This window comes from Balaenoptera borealis (assembly GCF_965194805.1).
Source record: "Balaenoptera borealis genome assembly, contig: HAP1_SCAFFOLD_375, whole genome shotgun sequence".
Lineage (NCBI taxonomy): Eukaryota > Metazoa > Chordata > Mammalia > Artiodactyla > Balaenopteridae > Balaenoptera > Balaenoptera borealis.
In genome coordinates, this window is record NW_028123818.1 from 606,979 (window position 1) to 616,826 (window position 9,848).

General features: G+C 37.0%; 1 protein-coding gene across 2 annotated transcripts in view; it reads right to left on the reverse strand.

Moving 5' to 3' along the window:
* Window positions 1-9,848, reverse strand: part of LOC309621385 (uncharacterized protein) — a 255,120-nt gene that overhangs the window by 172,215 nt on the left and 73,057 nt on the right. The window lies entirely within an intron of this gene.

Consider the following 9,848-nt stretch of genomic DNA (forward strand, 5'->3'; position numbering starts at 1 on the left):
ACTTCAGACCTAGGGACACATTCAGACTGAAAGTGAGGGGATGGAAAAAGATATTCCATGCAAATGGAAATCAAAAGAAAGCTGGAGTAGCTATACTCATATCAGATAAAATAGACTTTAAAATAAAGAATGTTACAAGAGACAAGGAACGACAATACATAATGATCAGGGGATCAATCCAAGAAGAAGATATAACAATTATAAATATATATGCACCCAACATAGGAGCACCTCAATACATAAGGCAACTGCTAACAGCTATAAAAGAGGAAATCGACAGTAACACAATAATAGTGGGGGACTTTAACACCTCACTTACACCAATGCACAGATCATCCAAAATGAAAATAATTAAGGAAACAGAAGCTTTAAATGACACAATAGACCAGATAGATTTAATTGATATTTATAGGACATTTCATCCAAAAACAGCAGATTACAATTTCTTCTCAAGTGCGCATGGAACATTCTCTAGGATAGATCACATCTTGGGTCACAAATCAAGCCTCAGTAAATTTAAGAAAATTGAAATCATATCAGGCATCTTTTCTGACCACAACGCTATGAGATTAGAAATGAATTACAGGGAAAAAAACGTAAAAACACCAACACATGGAGGCTAAACAATACGTTACTAAATAACCAAGAGATCACTGAAGAAATCAAAGAGGAAATCAAAAAATACCTAGAGACAAATGACAATGAAAACACGACAATCCAAAACCTATGGGATGCAGCAAAAGCAGTTCTAAGAGGGAAGTTTATAGCTATACAAGCCTACCTAAAGAAACAAGAAAAATCTCAAGTAAACAATCTAACCTTACACCTAAAGGAACTAGAGAAAGAAGAACAAATAAAACCCAAAGTTAGCAGAAGGAAAGAAATCATAAAGATTAGAGCGGAAATAACTGAAATAGAAACAAAGAAAACAATAGCAAAGATCAATAAAACTAAAAGCTGGTTCTTTGAGAAGATAAACAAAATTGATAAGCCATTAGTCAGACTCATCAAGAAAAAGAGGGAGAGGACTTAAATCAATAAAATTAGAAATGAAAAAGAAGTTACGACAGACACCGCAGAAATACAAAGCATCTTAAGAGACTACTACAAGCAACTATATGCCAATAAAATGGACAACGTGGAAGAAATGGACAAATTTTTAGAAAGGTATAACCTTCCAAGACTGAACCAGGAAGAAACAGAAAATATGAACAGACCAATCACAAGTAATGAAATTGAAAATGTGATTAAAAATCTTCCAACAAACAAAAGTCCAGGACCAAATGGCTTCACAGGTGAATTCTATCAAACATTTAGAGAAGAGCTAACACCCATCCTTCTCAAACTCTTCCAAAAAATTCCAGAGGAAGGAACACTCCCAAACTCATTCTATGAGGCCACCATCACCCTGATACCAAAACCAGACAAGGATACTACAAAAAAAGAAAATTACAGACCAATATCACTGATGAATATAAATGCAAAAATCCTCAACAAAATACTAGCAAACAGAATCCAACAACACATTAAAAGGATCATACACCACGATCAAGTGGGATTTATCCCAGGGATGCAAGGATTCTTCAATATACGCAAATCAATCAATGTGATACACCATATTAACAAACTGAAGAATAAAATCCATATGATCATCTCAGTAGATGCAGAAAAAGCTTTTGACAATATTCAACACCCACTTATGATAAAAACTCTCCAGAAAGTGGGCACAGAGGGAACCTACCTCAACATAATAAAGGCCATATACAACAAACCCACAGCAAACACCATTCTCAATGGTGAAAAACTGAAAGCATTTCCTCTAAGATCAGGAACGAGACAAGGATGCCCACTCTCACCACTATTATTCAACATAGTTTTGGAAGTCCTAGCCATGGCAATGAGAGAGGAAAAAGAAATAAAAGGAATACAAATCGGAAAAGAAGAAGTAAAACTGTCACTGTTTGCAGATGACATGATACTATACATAGAGAATCCCAAAATGCCACCAGAAAACTACTAGAGCTAATCAATGAATTTGGTAAAGTAGCAGGATACAAAATTAATGCACAGAAATCTCTTGCATTCCTATACACTAATGATGAAAAATCTGAAAGAGAAATTATGGAAACACTCCCATTTACGATTGCAACAAAAAGAATAAAATACCTAGGAATAAACCTACCTAGGGAGACAAAAGACCTGTATGCAGAAAACAATAAGACACTGAAAAAAGAAATTAAAGATGATACCAACAGATGGAGAGATATACCATGTTCTTGGATTGGAAGAATCAATATTGTGAAAATGACTATACTACCCAAAGCAATCTACAGATTCAATGCAATCCCTATCAAATTACCAATGGCATTTTTTATGGAACTAGAACAAATCATCTTCAAATTTGTATGGAGACACAAAATACCCCGAATAGCTAAAGCAGTCTTGAGGGAAAAAAACGGAGCTGGAGGAATAGACTCCCTGACTTCAGACTATACTACAAAGCTACAGTAATCAAGACAATATGGTACTGGCACAAAAAGAGAAACATAGATCAATGGAACAAGATAGAAAGCCCAGAGATAAACCCACGCACCTATGGTCCACTAATCTATGACAAAGGAGGCAAAGATATACAATGGAGAAAAGACAGTCTCTTCAATAAGTGGTGCTGGGAAAACTGGACAGCTACATGTAAAAGAACGAAATTAGAATACTCCCTAACACCATACACAAAAATAAACTCAAAATGGATTTGAGACCTAAATGTAAGACTGGACACTATAAAACTCTTAGAGGAAAACATAGGAAGAACATTCTTTGACATAAATCACAGCAAGATCTTTTTTGATCCACCTGCTAGAGTAATGGAAATAAAAACAAAAACAAACAAATGGGACCTAATGAAACTTCAAAGCTTTTGCACAGCAAAGGAAACCATAAACAAGACAAAAAGACAACCCTCAGAATGGGAGAAAATATTTGCAAATGAATCAACAGACAAAGGATTAATCTCCAAAATATATAAACAGCTCATGCAGCTCAATATTAAAGAAACAAACAACCGAATCCAAAAATGGGCAGAAGACCTAAATAGACATTTCTCCAAAGAAGACATACAGATGGCCAAGAAGCACATGACAAGCTGCTCAATATCACTAATTATTAGAGAAATGCAAATCAAAACTACAATGAGGTATCACCGCACACCAGTTAGAATGGGCATCATCAGAAAATCTACAAACAACAAATGCTGGAGAGGGTGTGGAGAAAAGGGAACCCTCTTGCCCTGTTGGTGGGAATGTAAATTGATACAGCCACTATGGAGAACAGTATGGAGGTTCCTTAAAAAACTAAAAATAGAATTACCATATGACCCAGCAATCCCACTCCTGGGCATATACCCTGAGGAAACCATAATTCAAAAAGACACATGCACCCCAGTGTTCCTTGCAGCACTATTTACAATAGCCAGGTCATGGAAGCCACGTAAACACCCATCGACAGATGAATGGATAAAGAAGATGTGTTACATATATACAATGGAATATTACTCAGCCATAAAAAGGAACGAAATTGGGTCATCTTTTGAGACGTGGATGGATCTAGAGACTGTCGTACAGAGTGAAGTAAGTCAGAAAGAGAAAAACAAATATCGTATATTAACGCATATACGTGGATCCCTGAAAAATGGTACAGATGAACTGGTCTGCAGGGCAGAAATTGAGACACAGATGTAGAGAACAAACGTATGGACACCAAGTGGGGAAAGCGGCGGGGTGGTGGGGGTGGTGGTGTGAATAATTTGGTGATTGGGATTGACGTGTATACACTGATGTGTATAAAACTGATGACTAATAAGAACCTGCTGTATTAAAAAAAAAAAAAGAAGAACACAAATAACAAACTCTGGTTAGGATTTGGAGAAAAGGAACCCTCGTACACTGTGGGAATGTGAATTGGTGCAGGCACTGTGGAAAACAGTATGGTGGTTTCTCAAAAAATTAAAAATAGAACTACCATATGACCCAGCAATTCCACTTCTGGGTATATATCCGAAAAAAACGAAAACACTAATTTGAAAAGATATATGTACCCCAATGATCATAGCCGCATTATTTACAATTGCCAAGACATAGACACAACCTACGTGCCCATAACAGATAAGTAGATAAAAGAAGATGTGGTATATATATATATACAGTGGAATACTACTCAGCCATAAAAAAGCATGAAATTTTGCCATTTTCAACAACATGAATAGAATTGGAGGGTATTACGCTAAATGAAATCAGTCAGACAGAGAAAGATAAATACTGTATGATGTCACTTAAATGTGGAAAATAAAAAAGGCAACAAACTAGTGAATATAACAAAACAGAAACAGACTCACAGTTATAGAGAACAAGCTAGTGGTTACAAGTGGAGAGATGCAAGCAGGGAGGGACAACATAGGGGTAGGGGATTAAGAGTAGAAACTATTATGTATAAAATAAGCTACAAGAATATATTGTACTACACAGAGAATATAGCCAATATTTTATAAAAACTGTAAATGGGGTATAACCTTTAAAAATTGTGAATCACTATATCGTACACCTGTAACTTATATAATATCAACTATACTTCAATTAAAAAAAAAAAAGATCCATAATGAGACACATTATATCCAAACTGTAAAGACAAAGAGAATCCTGAAAAGCGGCAAGAGATAAGTGACTCATCATACAAAAGGAATTCTCAATGACATCATAAGCAGATTTCTCAGCAGCATCCATGGAAGCCAGAAGGCAGTGGAATGACATATATAAAATGATGAAAAAAGTTGTCAAAAAAAGAATTCTATAACTAGCAAAACTATCCTTCAACATATATACACTACCAAATGTAAAATAGATAGCTAGTGGGAAGCAGCTGCATAGCACAGGGAGATCAGCTCTGTGCTTTGTGACCACCTAGAGGGGTGGGATAGGGAAGGCGGGAGGGAGGGAGACACAAGAGGGAGGAGATACGGGGATATATGTATATGTATCGCTGATTCACTTCGTTATACAGCAGCAACTAACACAACATTGTAAAGCAATTATACTCGAATAAAGATGTTTAAAAAAAAACCTATCCTTCAAAAAAAAGGAGAAATTAAGACATTCCTAGATAAAAACTGAGAGAGCGCATTGCTACTACACATGCCCTATAAAAAATACAAAAGAGATTCCTTCAGGTGGAAATGAAAGGAATCTAGATGGTAATGTGAAGCCATGTGGAAAAATAAAGAACACTGGTAAAGGTAAGTAGTATGTAAATACAAAAGTTAGTACTATAGTATGCTTGTAACTCCTCTTTTTTACCCTGTATGATTTAAAAGAAAAATGAGTAACACAATCATTACAGATCAATGTTATTGGACACACGATGTATAAAAATGTACTGTAGGAGCAAAATGGTGGCATAGGAATTTCTACCTCTCAACATACCACTCACCCCATAAGAAATATCAATTTGAACAACTATCTGTGCATAAAAATACCTTCACAAGAGCAAACGATTTCAGGTGAGAGATTATAGCACCTGAGTGAAACACAGAAATAAAAAAGGACATACTGAGAAGCATAGGAAAGACAGAGTCACACTACCCCCATTACCCTCCCCCAAGCCTGGGCAGCCCAGAGTGGAGAGACACTTTGTCTATGGGAAAAGCACAGTAACATGAAACCTGACGTTAAGAACCAAAGATCTTAGAGTGAGCCCACACCAGCGCCAGACCAATTCCCAAAGCCCTAGGTGGCTGCCTGTGGGCTCACACGAACCTAGGTCCCCAATCACCCTCCAGCAAGCCCAAGCAGTGTCCTAAGCACCAGGCTTCTGGTGGGCTGACATGAACCCAGACTCTGGCTTACCCTAGCACCTACCTACTCCAGCAACCCCAGGCACCTCCCAAACCCCAGGCAGCTGACATGCTGACGTGACAAGGCTTCCTGTGGGCTCCCAGAAACTCAGGCCCCTGTCTCACTCCACATCTGCCAACTCTAGGAGCCATAGGCAACTCCACTGACACTAGGCTCCTGGTGAGCTCCAGTGACCCCCAAGCTTCCAGCTCACCCCAGCACCCACCAGCTCCACTGGTCCCAGCTTCCACAGCACCAGTATTTTGGTAAGCTCCTGCGAACAGAGGCCCCTATCTCATCCCAGTGCCTGCCCACTCCAACAGCCCCACGTGGTATCTTTAACAACAGGCTGCCAGTGGGTTCCTGTGAATCCAGGCCTCCAGCTCACCTCAATGCCTGCCAGCTCTCATGGACCCAGGTGGCTTCCACAGCACCAGACTTCCATCATTCTCCCAAGAATCCAAGCATCTATCTTACCCTAGTACCTGACCACTCCAGCAGCCCCAGGAGGCTCCTGCAACCTCAGGCAATTCCAGTAGCACCAGGTTCCAGGTGGTCTCCCTCAAATCCAGGTCCCTGGGTCACCTCAGCTCCTCCCACTCCAATGGCCACAGGCAGCTCCCACAGCTCCAGGCAACTTTCTTGGATCCAAGCTCTCAGAGAACCCCTGCAAACCCAAACGCCCAGCACACCCAGGCACTGGCCAGCTCTAACAACCCCGGTGGCTCAGTGACCCCAGGTAGCTTCTGTGGCTCCATTCTCTAGGATGGCTATAATCAAAAATATATAAAATAACAAGTGTTGACAGGATGTAGAGAAATTGGAAACATTGTACAACTCTGGTAGGAATGTAAAGTAATGCAGTCACTGTGGAAAACAATGTGATGGTTTCTCAAAGAGTTCAGTTACCATATGACTTAGCAAGTCCACCCCTAAATATATACCCAAATCAATTAAAAATATGTATTAAAACAAATCCTTACGCACAAATGTTCATAGCAGCACTACTCATAATAGCCAAAATGTAGAAACAACCCAAATGTCCATCAATGGATGTACAGATAAACAAAAATGTGGTAGATACATACTATGTAATATTATTCAGTAATAAAAAGGAACTATGTACCAATACATGCTATAATGTAGATGAACCTTGAATGCATTATGTGAAGTTAAAGAAGCCAGACACAATGGATCTCATTTTGTATTATTTCATCTGTATGTAATATACAGAATAGATAATCCCAAAGAGGCAGAAAGTGGGTTAGCGATTGCCAGTGATTGCTGGGAGGATGGGGGAATGGGGAGTGACTGCTTAATTGGTATAGAGTTTGTCTTTTTGGGTGATGAAAATATTTTGGAACTTGATAAAGATGGTGGCTGCACATTTTCAGTGAACAAAATGCCACATAATTGTATACATTTTAAATGTTTAATTTCATGTTATGTGAATTGCACCTCAAAAAATTTTTTGAAATGACATTGAAACCAATATCCATAGAAGGAAAGATGGAACTTTTGGTCTTATCCCGCTAAAACAAACAAACAAGATCAATATTCTCCAGCAGACTTTAACAGGTTGATACAGTGTCAAAACATAATGTTAAAAATTTCCAGAATGCAATCCAAAATTATGTGATATACAACAGAAGGGGAGTAGAAGATGTGATCAATTCTCAAGGGAAAAGGCTATGTAAAGAAGCCAAGACACAGACTACTCATGATGTAATTAACGAAGACTTCAAATCAGCTATTATAAGCATTCTTCATGACATAAATGTGAACATTCTTGAAATCAATGAAAAATAAATAAATAAAACTTCTCAGTAGAGAAATAAAAACTATAAAAATAAACTGAAATTTCAGAATAGTAAAATACAATCTTTGAAATAAAATTTCACTACATGAGTTCAATAGCATAGTGAAGATGACAGAGGGAAAGTAGGTGAACTTGAAAATATAGCCATAAAATTTATCCTATCTGGACAACACAGAGAAAGACAACTGAAAAAATGGAGAGAGCTTCAGACCTATGGGACGATATCAAAATGTCCAACATTCATGTCATTGGATTCCCAGAAAGAGAAGAGAAAAAGAATGGTACAGAATAAATATTTGAAGAAATCATGTCTGAAAACTTCCCACACTTTTTTGAAGGCATAAATTACAGATTTGAGAAGTTTAATGGACCTCAAAATGGATAAACTCCAAAGAAAGAAGTTCCTTACATATAATAATCAAATTTCTGGAACCAAAATTAATTTTTAAAAATCATTGAAAGCAGCCAGAGAAAAATTAAACATTACATATATGGAAATGAGGATTTGAGTTACTGTGGACTTCTCACCAGCCATCACAGAGACCAGAAGACAATAGAAAAACACTTTCAAAGTGCTAAGAGAAAAGAAATGTCAACCCAGGATTCTATATTCAGTCAAAATACCCTTCAGAAGTAAATGTATAATAAAGGCATTCTCAAAGGAAAACTAAAGGAATTTATTGCCAGCAGACACACTTTAGAAGAAAAGCTAAAGAAATTTGAAGGCTGACAGAAAATGACACCAAAAGGAAATTGTAACTTTAGGAATAAAGAAAGAAAAAGAAAAACTGTAAATTTCTTTTAAAAATATAGTAGCCTACTTTTTTTACAATATGTATGACAGTTAAAAGCAAAAAGTATAACACTGTCCAGTTTGGTTTTCAATGTATTTGAATATAACATTTTAAAATTATAACAAATGGGAGTGGGTGAAGGAACCTAGACAGTAAGATTGCTGCATTTCACATCAAGAGGTAAAATATTTTAACTATACTGTGAAAAGTTGTATTGTACTAACAAGAGCAATGACTAAAGAAATGTACAAATATATAGCCAAAATCCAATTAATAAATTAATGTGGAAAACTAATAACTATTCTAATAATCTAAAAGAGAGCAGGAAAAATTTAACAAAGGACCAAAAAGTAAAAGGGATCAACAGAGAACAAATACTAAAATGATAGACCGAAATCCAAACATAGCAATAATTACATTAAATGTAAACGATTTAAAGACACCAATTAAACGACAAAGATTGTCCATTTGGATTTTTTTTTAAAAAACAAGACTATACAACACTGTCTGCAAAACTCAATTTAAATATTATGATATAGATAAATTAAAAGTAAAATGAAAGGGGAAATGTACCCTGTAAAAACTAAACAAATTAAAGCTGGATGGGGTATTTTAATATTGGTTAAACTAGCCATCTGAACAAGAAAATTAACCAAGGATAAAGAGGGACATTTCATCATAATAAAAGGGTCAGTTCACCAAGATACATAACAATCCTAAATGTGTAAAGAACCTAAAAACAAAGCTTCAAAACACATGAAGCAAAAACTGATAAAATGGAAAAGAAAAATATAAAAATTACAAATATACTTAGAAATATCATGCTCTTATTTCATTAATCTATGAAACATGTGGAAAGAAAATCAGCAAGGACACAGAACATCTGACAAATGCTATCAACCAATTTGATATAACTGACATTTTTAGAATACTCAAACCAACAACCCAAGAGTAAGCATTACTTTCAAATACACATGGGTCATTCACCAATGTAGATCATATTCTGGGCCATCAAAAAAAGCTTTAAAAAATAAAAGAATTGGGCTTCCCTGGTGGCGCAGTGGTTGAGAATCTGCCTGTCAATGCAGGGGACATGGGTTCGAGCCCTGGTCTGGGAAGATCCCACATGCCGCGGAGCAACTAGGCCCGTGAGCCACAACTACTGAGCCTGCGTGTCTGGAGCCTGTGCTCCGCAACAAGAGAGGCCGCGACAGTGAGAGGCCTGCGCACCGCGATGAAGAGTGGCCCCCACTCGCCGCAACTAGGGAAAGCCCTCGCACAGAAATGAAGACCCAACACACCCAAAAATAAATAAATAAATAAATAAGTTTAAAAAAAAATAAAATGAAATAA